This window comes from Myotis brandtii, unplaced genomic scaffold (assembly GCF_000412655.1).
Source record: "Myotis brandtii unplaced genomic scaffold, ASM41265v1 scaffold210, whole genome shotgun sequence".
In the NCBI taxonomy this organism is placed as follows: Eukaryota; Metazoa; Chordata; class Mammalia; order Chiroptera; family Vespertilionidae; genus Myotis; species Myotis brandtii.
This window is the reverse complement of record NW_005357847.1, coordinates 963000-971828: the sequence shown is the minus strand read 5'-3', so window position 1 is coordinate 971828 and position 8829 is coordinate 963000.

Here is an 8829-nt window from a genome sequence, read left to right as displayed (position 1 = left end):
TGACAGGGGGTGGCACTGCAACCTCCCCATCGACCCTGCCTTGAGTGTGACAGGGGGTGGTGCCCCAACCCCCCAATCGGCCCTACCCTGAGCGTGAGTGAGGGTGGCATTGCAACCTCCTGATCCGCCCTGCTCTGTGCATGACGGGGCGGCGCCCCAACTCCCCAATCGGCCCTGCTCTGAGCCTGACCAGGGGCTGCACTTAGGGATTGGGCCTGCCCTCTGCCACCTGGGAGCAGGCCTAAGCCAGCAGGTCGTTATCTCTTGAGGGGTCCCAGACTGCGAGAGGGCACAGGCCGGGCTGGGGGACCCCCCCTCCCCCACCCCCGAGTGCACAAATTTTTGTGCACTGGGTCTCTAGTATGTTATAATTACACACACGTGAATTTGGCTGTGATTTTTTTTTAATCAAAATAGATCTTGTTGCATACACAATTTAAAATTTTTCTTTAAAAATATGTTGTAAAAATATTTCACATTATACATTTTTTCTCCATTTTTTCAATCCTCACCCAAATATATGTTTTTATTGATTTTGAGAGAGATGATGAAAGAGAGACAGAGAGAGAGAGAGAGGGGTGAGGGAAAAACGTCAATCAATTGCCTCCCTTACTCACCCACCTAGGTATGTGCGCTGACTGAGACTCATACCTGCAACTCTTTGGTGTACAGGACAACATTCCAACCAACTGAGCCACCACCAGGGCTTTATCTATTTTTCAAATGTCTGTGTAGAATTACGTGATGTTAATACATTATAATTTATTCAACCAACTAGTAACTTATATACAACTTTTTGCTCAAATTAATGTACTCATCTCCATGGGGAAACTGTTGCACATGACCTTAATTATTTCTTTGGATAAATTTCTAGAAATGAAATAGAGGAACAATAGATTGATAAGTTCTAATGCTTTTGTAAAAGTTTTGTCACTTTCTCTCACCAATGACACAGGAAGCTCCTTCTCCACAAACTCTGACCTACTGCAAGTGTGGTTGCTTCTTATTGAGTTCTGAAAATATGAAGATTTGCTAAGCGAAAAATGATACCCCATTGTTGGTTTAATTTGTTTTATTTCATTATCAGTGAAGTTGATCTTACTGAATAGGATTACTGACTATTTATGTTTCTACTCTTGTTTATTATCAACTGAAAGCTTTGCCCATTTTTTCTATTTTTCTTACTTTTTCCTTATTGGTCTTTGATAACAGGAGTACTTTCAGCAACTTATACCTAACAATTATTGAGTGTTATAATCCAGGCCTTGTAGTAGGTTTACATATTAGGGTTATATATGTGTAGATGATGAATTGTTAATCTCCTTGATATACCAAATAGGTTACTTAACTTTTCTGTGCCTCAGATGCCTCATTTATAAAATGAGGGTGGTAAATAGCACTTAAATCATTAGTTGGGATCAAACATTATGAGAATAACCATTTTTACTTGTGATTTCCCCTATTACAGATGAGCCACTTAGTTCGTGCACACTATTTAAAGTTGATAAATCAAAAATGGAGGTTCAAGTATATTACTTAAAGTCATAAAGGTACCCACAACCAAAATTGATATTTCTCATACAATTAGGTAGAGGAGGAGAGAAGTAAAGGACGGGGTAAGTGAACTAAAATAGCACATTTCTTGTGGTAAGAAATTGGCATATACTGTGCAGAGCTGCTAAATCAAGAAATGGAGGTGCATGCATATTGTTTAGTCAGAGGGCAACTATGGGAAGAAATAAAAACATAAATTGTGAAAAAGAAATCCTTTTCTATGTAGGACCACTGTTCATGGAAAGGGAAAACATATAGTTTAACTTTTTATTTTATATCCCTCTTTATTGTCTGAATGTTTATATATGTTTGAATTATATTTATTTAAAATAATCTGCAGATGATCAAGATATCAAAAGCAGAAACTATAAAAGAAAAGCTGATTTATCTAATAGCAATAGAGACAAGTAGACCCAGCAGGCAAAAACCAGTGCAAATAAACTAACTGATGAAGGGTAAACCCAAGAAAGCAGTTTTAACCCACATTTTGGTAGGTTAATGGTTCTTATAATATACACTAGGGGCCTAAAGCCGTGGTCGGCAAACTGCGGCTCGCGAGCCACATGCGGCTCTTTGGCCCCTTGAGTGTGGCTCTTCCTAAGCCTTGGGAGTACCCTAATTAAGTTAATAACAATGTACCTACTTACATAGTTTAAGTTTAAAAAATTTGGCTCTCAAAAGAAATTTCAATCGTTGTACTGTTGATATTTGGCTCTGTTGACTAATGAGTTTGCCGACCACTGGCTAGTGCATGAATTCATGCACCTTGAGAGGAACTGTGGGCCCCAATGCTACAGTGGGCACAGGGGCAGGTCTCGCCCCATCCTCCCCATCCTCCCTGCCTTTGCTGAGGTCGACCCCTTCCAACTCTCCCATCCATACTCGTCTATCTGAAACAAGTATACAAGACGAGTGTGGATGGGAGGGTTGGAAGGGGTCGACCTCAGCGAACGTACCTCAATCAGATTGAGGACGTTTTTAGCAAAGGCCAGCTTAGGAGTACCCTAATTAAGTTAATAACAATGTACCTACTTACATAGTTTAAGTTTAAAAAATTTGGCTCTCAAAAGAAATTTCAATCGTTGTACTGTTGATATTTGGCTCTGTTGACTAATGAGTTTGCCGACCACTGGCTAGTGCATGAATTCATGCACCTTGAGAGGAACTGTGGGCCCCAATGCTACAGTGGGCACAGGGGCAGGTCTCGCCCCATCCTCCCCATCCTCCCTGCCCCTGCCCAGCCCCTCCCACCATGGACCCTGGTCCCCTGTCTGCCTGCAGCCCCGCTCCTGCTGCTGCCACTCCCATGCACTGATGGCACCGGCCCTGCTTGCACCCAATGACGATGCAGAGCGATTGGGGCTGGTGCCAGCAGTGGGTGTGAGCAGCAGATCTGGCACTGGCAGTGGGCACAAGAGGAGGCTGCCAGCCTCGATCACCCCTCTGGAGCAGGAGGAGGTGGAGAAGCCTTGAAGGGCAATCAGGGCGGGCCGGTGCCGGATGCCAGCAGCAGGTGCGAGTGGCAGCTCTGGCACCGGCAGCGCGTGTGAGCCGGGCTGGCATCGGCAGCAGGTGCGGGCACCAGCAGCAAGTGCAAGTGCCCGGTGGGACTGTGGCACACAGGAGCAAAGAATTTTCAGTAATCACCAGGGGCTCGCCCCAATGACAGCGACCAGCACCCCACCGTGGTCTGATGCCCCCCACTCACCTACTCCACCATACCACTGCAGCCGATGCCTGCTCTGAGTTCCTCTAAGTCCATATATTCTTCTAAATTCTTCCAACTATGCCAGGGCAGGTCCTTCCTCGAACCCTGCCCACTGTACTAACTGTTGGAAACTTATTCCAAGTTCTTCCTTTATTCTCTGTTCACTAGTGTTGGGTCTGAGCCCCTCTGCCTGGGGCTGGACCTCCTTGGATACCGGGTCATAGATGGAGAAGCCATGAGAGGTTGTGGTTGTATAAAAATGAGTCCTTATTGCAGAAGCCAGTGGCCACATAGCTATTAGACAAGACAATTCTTCACAGCAAAGTCCATATAGGCAGGCAGACAGACACTGGTTGGTAAATACATACCTTGCCCATAAAGCAGCATCAGTCTCTATATCCACAGTTATTACCTGAGCAGCCTCATGCTGCCTCTAGACCAGTGATGGTGAACCTATGACACGCGTGTCAGAGGTGACACGCGAACTCATTTTTTTTGGTTGATTTTTCTTTGTTAAATGGCATTTAAATATATAAAATAAATATCAAAAATATAAGTCTTTGTTTTACTATGGTTGCAAATATCAAAAAATTTCTATATGTGACACGGCACCAGAGTTAAGTTAGGGTTTTTCAAAATGCTGACACGCCGAGCTCAAAAGGTTCGCCATCACTGCTCTAGACCCCTAGCTTTACATAGCAATAGTACCTGAGCTCTCCCTTAGAGCTACAGCCTCAGTAGCCTGTCTAGCCACTCTAGCTCAGCAGCTTCTCCTGTCTCTCCTGCTCAGCACACTGGCTGGTTAACATGGTAACTATATCTGAGCTCTCTATGAGCTCTTAGACTTACATCGTAGCAGTACCAGCTCTCAGCTCCATCTGAGCTCTCCTGTGTCCTGCACACATGTGAGCTACATTCTCTGTGCCTGCTGCCTCTGGTGCTTCACACTCCTCTGGCCAGCCTAACTTGTATATTATTCTAGAGACTAAGAAGGCTAGTTGCCAACAGTGACATCAATCATATTTTGTCTACAGAGGGGCACAGTGTACCGTGTGTCCTTGCACGGGCTCATGGTATCTTGGCCTTGGGCACCCTGATTAGCTCATGTTCAGAGAGGCCTTGGCTATTCTGGTGTATTGACAACAAGGTCTCTGTGCTCCCATTGGCCTTGACTATCCGGGGACCCTGGTATGGTTCCCACAATGGGAAAGTGAATGAAAGTATGGCCATTCCAAACGGTCTCTGGAGGCACTAAGAGCCATAGTGGCCAATGATTTGGGTTCTTATTATACTTGATTTCACATCCAAACATATAACTTTTCTTTTTCAGGTACAAGAAGAGCTCTATCACTATTCCTAAAAAGAACAAAACCCCCGTCCCCCCACAAATGTGTAACTAAAAGGGGAAAATACAAAAGAGGTTTTCATTTGTTCTTTAATATTTATTTTAAGTACATAAACAGTGTTTAAAAAGTTACTATCTACAACAACAAATATCCATGTAAACCCAAGGTTGCAACATTTTTCAGGGAGGTAACTGATGAAGTACAGGGCACGGTAACGTAGTGGCTCCCCGCATGTGGGCCATTGGGTTCTCAAGAAGGAGCTGGTTGTAAGTGGTGAAAGACAATGAGGCAGAAAGAGATGCTGGGAGAAGTGATGCTGTGTGTGCAAAGGCATGAAGGTACCAGCCAGAGAATGTGACAGGGTGCTGTGCATGGTTCAAAATATTTGAACTTCTAGTCTGAAAATCATGGAAAACTTTTAAATGATTTTTAAATAGGGTTTTTCTAAGGGAACTAGAAAATAGATAATAGAAAGAGTGTAGGGATGGGGCATTAAATGGAGAGGAAATATGCATGTGTAAATAATGTATAAAAATTATCATGTGCTATAAACTAAGTTAAAGAAGCTAGTGAGCGAGAAAAGTAGAGTACAAAACATGGAAAACTGTGAAAGGTGGAGGCCCTGGTGGATAGACAGCCCAGACCTGGCACAGCAGGCCCATCCACTCAGTAGAGTGTGAGAGGCTCTGGTGGGATCCAAACACACCAGGCGGAAGAAAGAGGTTGCAGATTCGATCCTGTAGATGTTCCTGTGTGTGTCAGGTGTTCCTGATCATCTTTATTGTAAATAATGAAGCTCATTAGAGTCACTCTGCACAATAACTGAATTGCCCAAGTGGGGAGCGCACAATTTCAGTGAGTATGGCAAGCTCTCCTGCCTTGAAGGCGGAGATCTGGCATGGGGAGGGAGGGGCACAGGAGAGGCACCTCCAGTGATAACTGCATGTGGACCTGAGGCAACGCCAAACAAATAGACTGTTTAAAGCCCACAGGCCTGTGCTCAATGAACATCAATCTTCATCCTGGAGTGTAACTTTTCTTTTTTGTTATCCTCACCTGAGGATATTTTTTTCCGTTGATTTTTAGAGAGAGTGGAAGGGAGTGAGGAGAGAGGGAGAGGAGGAGAGAGAGAGAGAGAAACATCAATGTGAGAGAGACACATCGATTGGCTGCCTCCCACAAGTGTCCCAATCAGGGCCGGGGATGGAACCTGCAACCCAGGTACATGCTCTTGACAGTAATCAAACCTGCCACCCTTCAGTGCATGGGCCAATGCTCTATCCACTGAGAAACACTGGCCAGGGCCTGGAGTCTGCATTTTTAATGAAACTACTGTGAATGGAAGTGCTGCCCTGGAAAGGCCCATCGTTCCTTGGGCTGTGGCTAAATGGATCTTTCCTAGTTCATTTGTGCTTTATTGGTTTTGTTCTTGGCTTGGCCCTTTACAGATTGGCAGCTCAGAAAGTGAAAATGAGGGACTTGGCAGATTTTAAAAAATTTTTTTTAATGGTCCTTTAATATCTGTATTTCTTGGGCAGGGATTCCATATGTCCTAATTAATTTCCTTGGTATTTCTTTGAAAGCATCCTTCAGCATTTGTGAGTCTGCCATGGCTTTTGCTTTTAATTTGCTCTCACCAACATTTTCTTTTAATGCAGAAAAGGCAGTTTTCTGTGGTCAGGTGAAATATAAGTTTATTTGGAGACTTTTGCTTGAAATTTGCTGAGTTCTGTGGTGATTCCAGGTGGCATCTTTAAGAAAGGTCAGCTGGCAGGAAGAGCAGTGCTCTCCCCACCCCAGCTCCTCTGCTCTTAAGATCTCACTTCTAAAAGTCCTTTGTTACTTCACAGTACTTTTCTAAATGTATTTGAAGTAATAAACATCTTAAATCAATCCTGTTGTCGCATTTACTTATCAGATGGTTCCTTTCCTTTGGTTATTTGACAGTTGCCCAAAATGTTGGTCTTAATCTAAAATCAAGAAGAGACCCCTGACTCAGTGAAAATGGCATTATCTATCTATCTATCTATCTATCTATCTATCTATCTATCTATCTATCTATCATCACCCTAATATGCAAATAGACCGAATGGTGGAAAAAACAAATAACCTAACAACCGGTTGCTATGACGTGCGCTGACCACCAGGGGGCGTGCGCAGAACATAACAGGCATCTGCAGCAGGTGTCAGAGTGTGGAACATGATGGGCATCGGCCGTGGCGGGATGGTGGAGCAAGTGAGTGGGGGGCCAGACCAAGGTGGGGCACCGGTCGCTGTCATCGGGGTGAGCCTTTGGTGGTTACTAAAAATTATTTGCTCCTGCGCACCGTGGTCCTACCCGGCACTCCCACCTGCTGTCGGCACCAGCCCTGCTCACACCCACAGCCAGTGCTGGAGCCACCGCTTGCACTTGCTGCCGGCACTCGGCGCCAGTCCCAATTGCTCAGAGCCATCAGCAGGTGTGAGAGGCAGCTGCTGGCCCAGATCACCCCTCAGGGCTTCTCCACCTCCCCCTGATCCTGAGGGGTGAACAGGGAAGTAGCCGCCGCTCGAACCCACTGAGGGCGCTGGCCCCACTCTCACCCGCTGCTGGTGCCGGCCCCAATTGCTCCACACCATCACCAGGTGCGAGCAGGGCTGGTGCCGTCAATGCGTGGGAGTGGCAGTGGTTGGAACAGGGCTGCTGGCAGACAGGGGACTGGGGGGACCGTGGTGGGAGGGGCCCAGCGGGGACACAGAGGTTGGGCCAAGACTTGCCCCTGTGCCCATGGCAACCTCAAGGCCCACAGTGCCTTTCAAGGTGCACAAATTCGTGCACTGGGCCCCTAGTATTAAATATAAGTGGTGTATAAAGAGGAGATGAGGAAGGAGCACTGGCTCTCATCTCAGAAAGAAAATTCTTGCAGGACAGGACTAAGGAAGCCTTGCAGGAGCTCTTAACTGCAGCTGTCCATCTCCCTTGTCCTGAGGACCTAAATATGTGTGGTTCCTCTAACACAGTGGTCAGCAAACTGCGGCTCGCGAGCCACATGCGGCTCTTTGGCCCCTTGAGTGTGGCTCTTCCACAAAATACCGACTTCTGCACATGGGCCACGAAGTTTCAATTGCACTGTACATACGTGCCCGCACGTGGTATTTTGTGGAAGAGCCACACTCAAGGGGCCACAGAGCTGCATGTGGCTCGCGAGCCGCAGTTTGCCGACCACTGCTCTAACACATCACATCTGCATCAAGAAATGAAGAGTATTCTGACTCTCAGGTTCTAACTCCAGTTTGCCAAATTTACTATAAATACAATGGTTTCCATTAGTCTATTATCTATAAAATGACTTGTATAAGGAAAAAAATAAATGATATTGATTTGAAATGAAGAAAGCTAATTTATGTGCATTTCAGGAACCCTACATGAATCAGCTAAATATATGCATTGAGAAAAAATAAATAAATGTTAACCTCTCCATAGTACATCATAATAGGCTGGAAACATGAAACCCATTAACAGAGTTAGACATTAGGTGCCTAGTGAATTATACCCAATTTTGGAGATTTCCTGTTGTAACAATTCCTTGAAAGCTAGAAATTGCCTGTATCTCTACAACATAACACAAAAGATAACTATTAAAGCCACCAGGAATTATCTTCAAGTGGAAGCGCATTTCACATCATCAGAGAAACATGGGCCAAATCTCAGTACTTACTATGTTAGCACTATGGCCACTGCATCATTCAACACACTCTCCCCAAACAAGAGTGTGTACAGGTCAGGGTCCACATGCAGCTCATGGAAGATGGCCAGCACTGTCACTAGGACAAAGCACACACAAATAGGCAGAGTTAGCTGGGACTACCATGCACTTAGTTGTGGTCACCTCAGAAAAGCATTCATTAAGTGCTCATCTCAAATCCGTCCTCTATACCCACAGTTGACCTTCATTCAAAAATAATCTGATTGGTGATGCCCCTGCCAATAGACCTCTCTGGGACCCACCACTCCTTGATAGTCTTCTATCATCTGCACCATTTACCTTCCAGCATTTCCCTCTGTTGCCCCTGCCTGCCTACGCTTTGCTGTTTCTATCAAGCCACACTGAACTTACCATAATTTCCCTGCAAGGTAATTGTGTAGATTTTTAACTACCTTTGCATTTGGGTTTACTTTACCAGGGCAGCATTTTTCCCCATCCATGTGCTACCATCCCTCCCCCGCCATTCCCTTCCCCT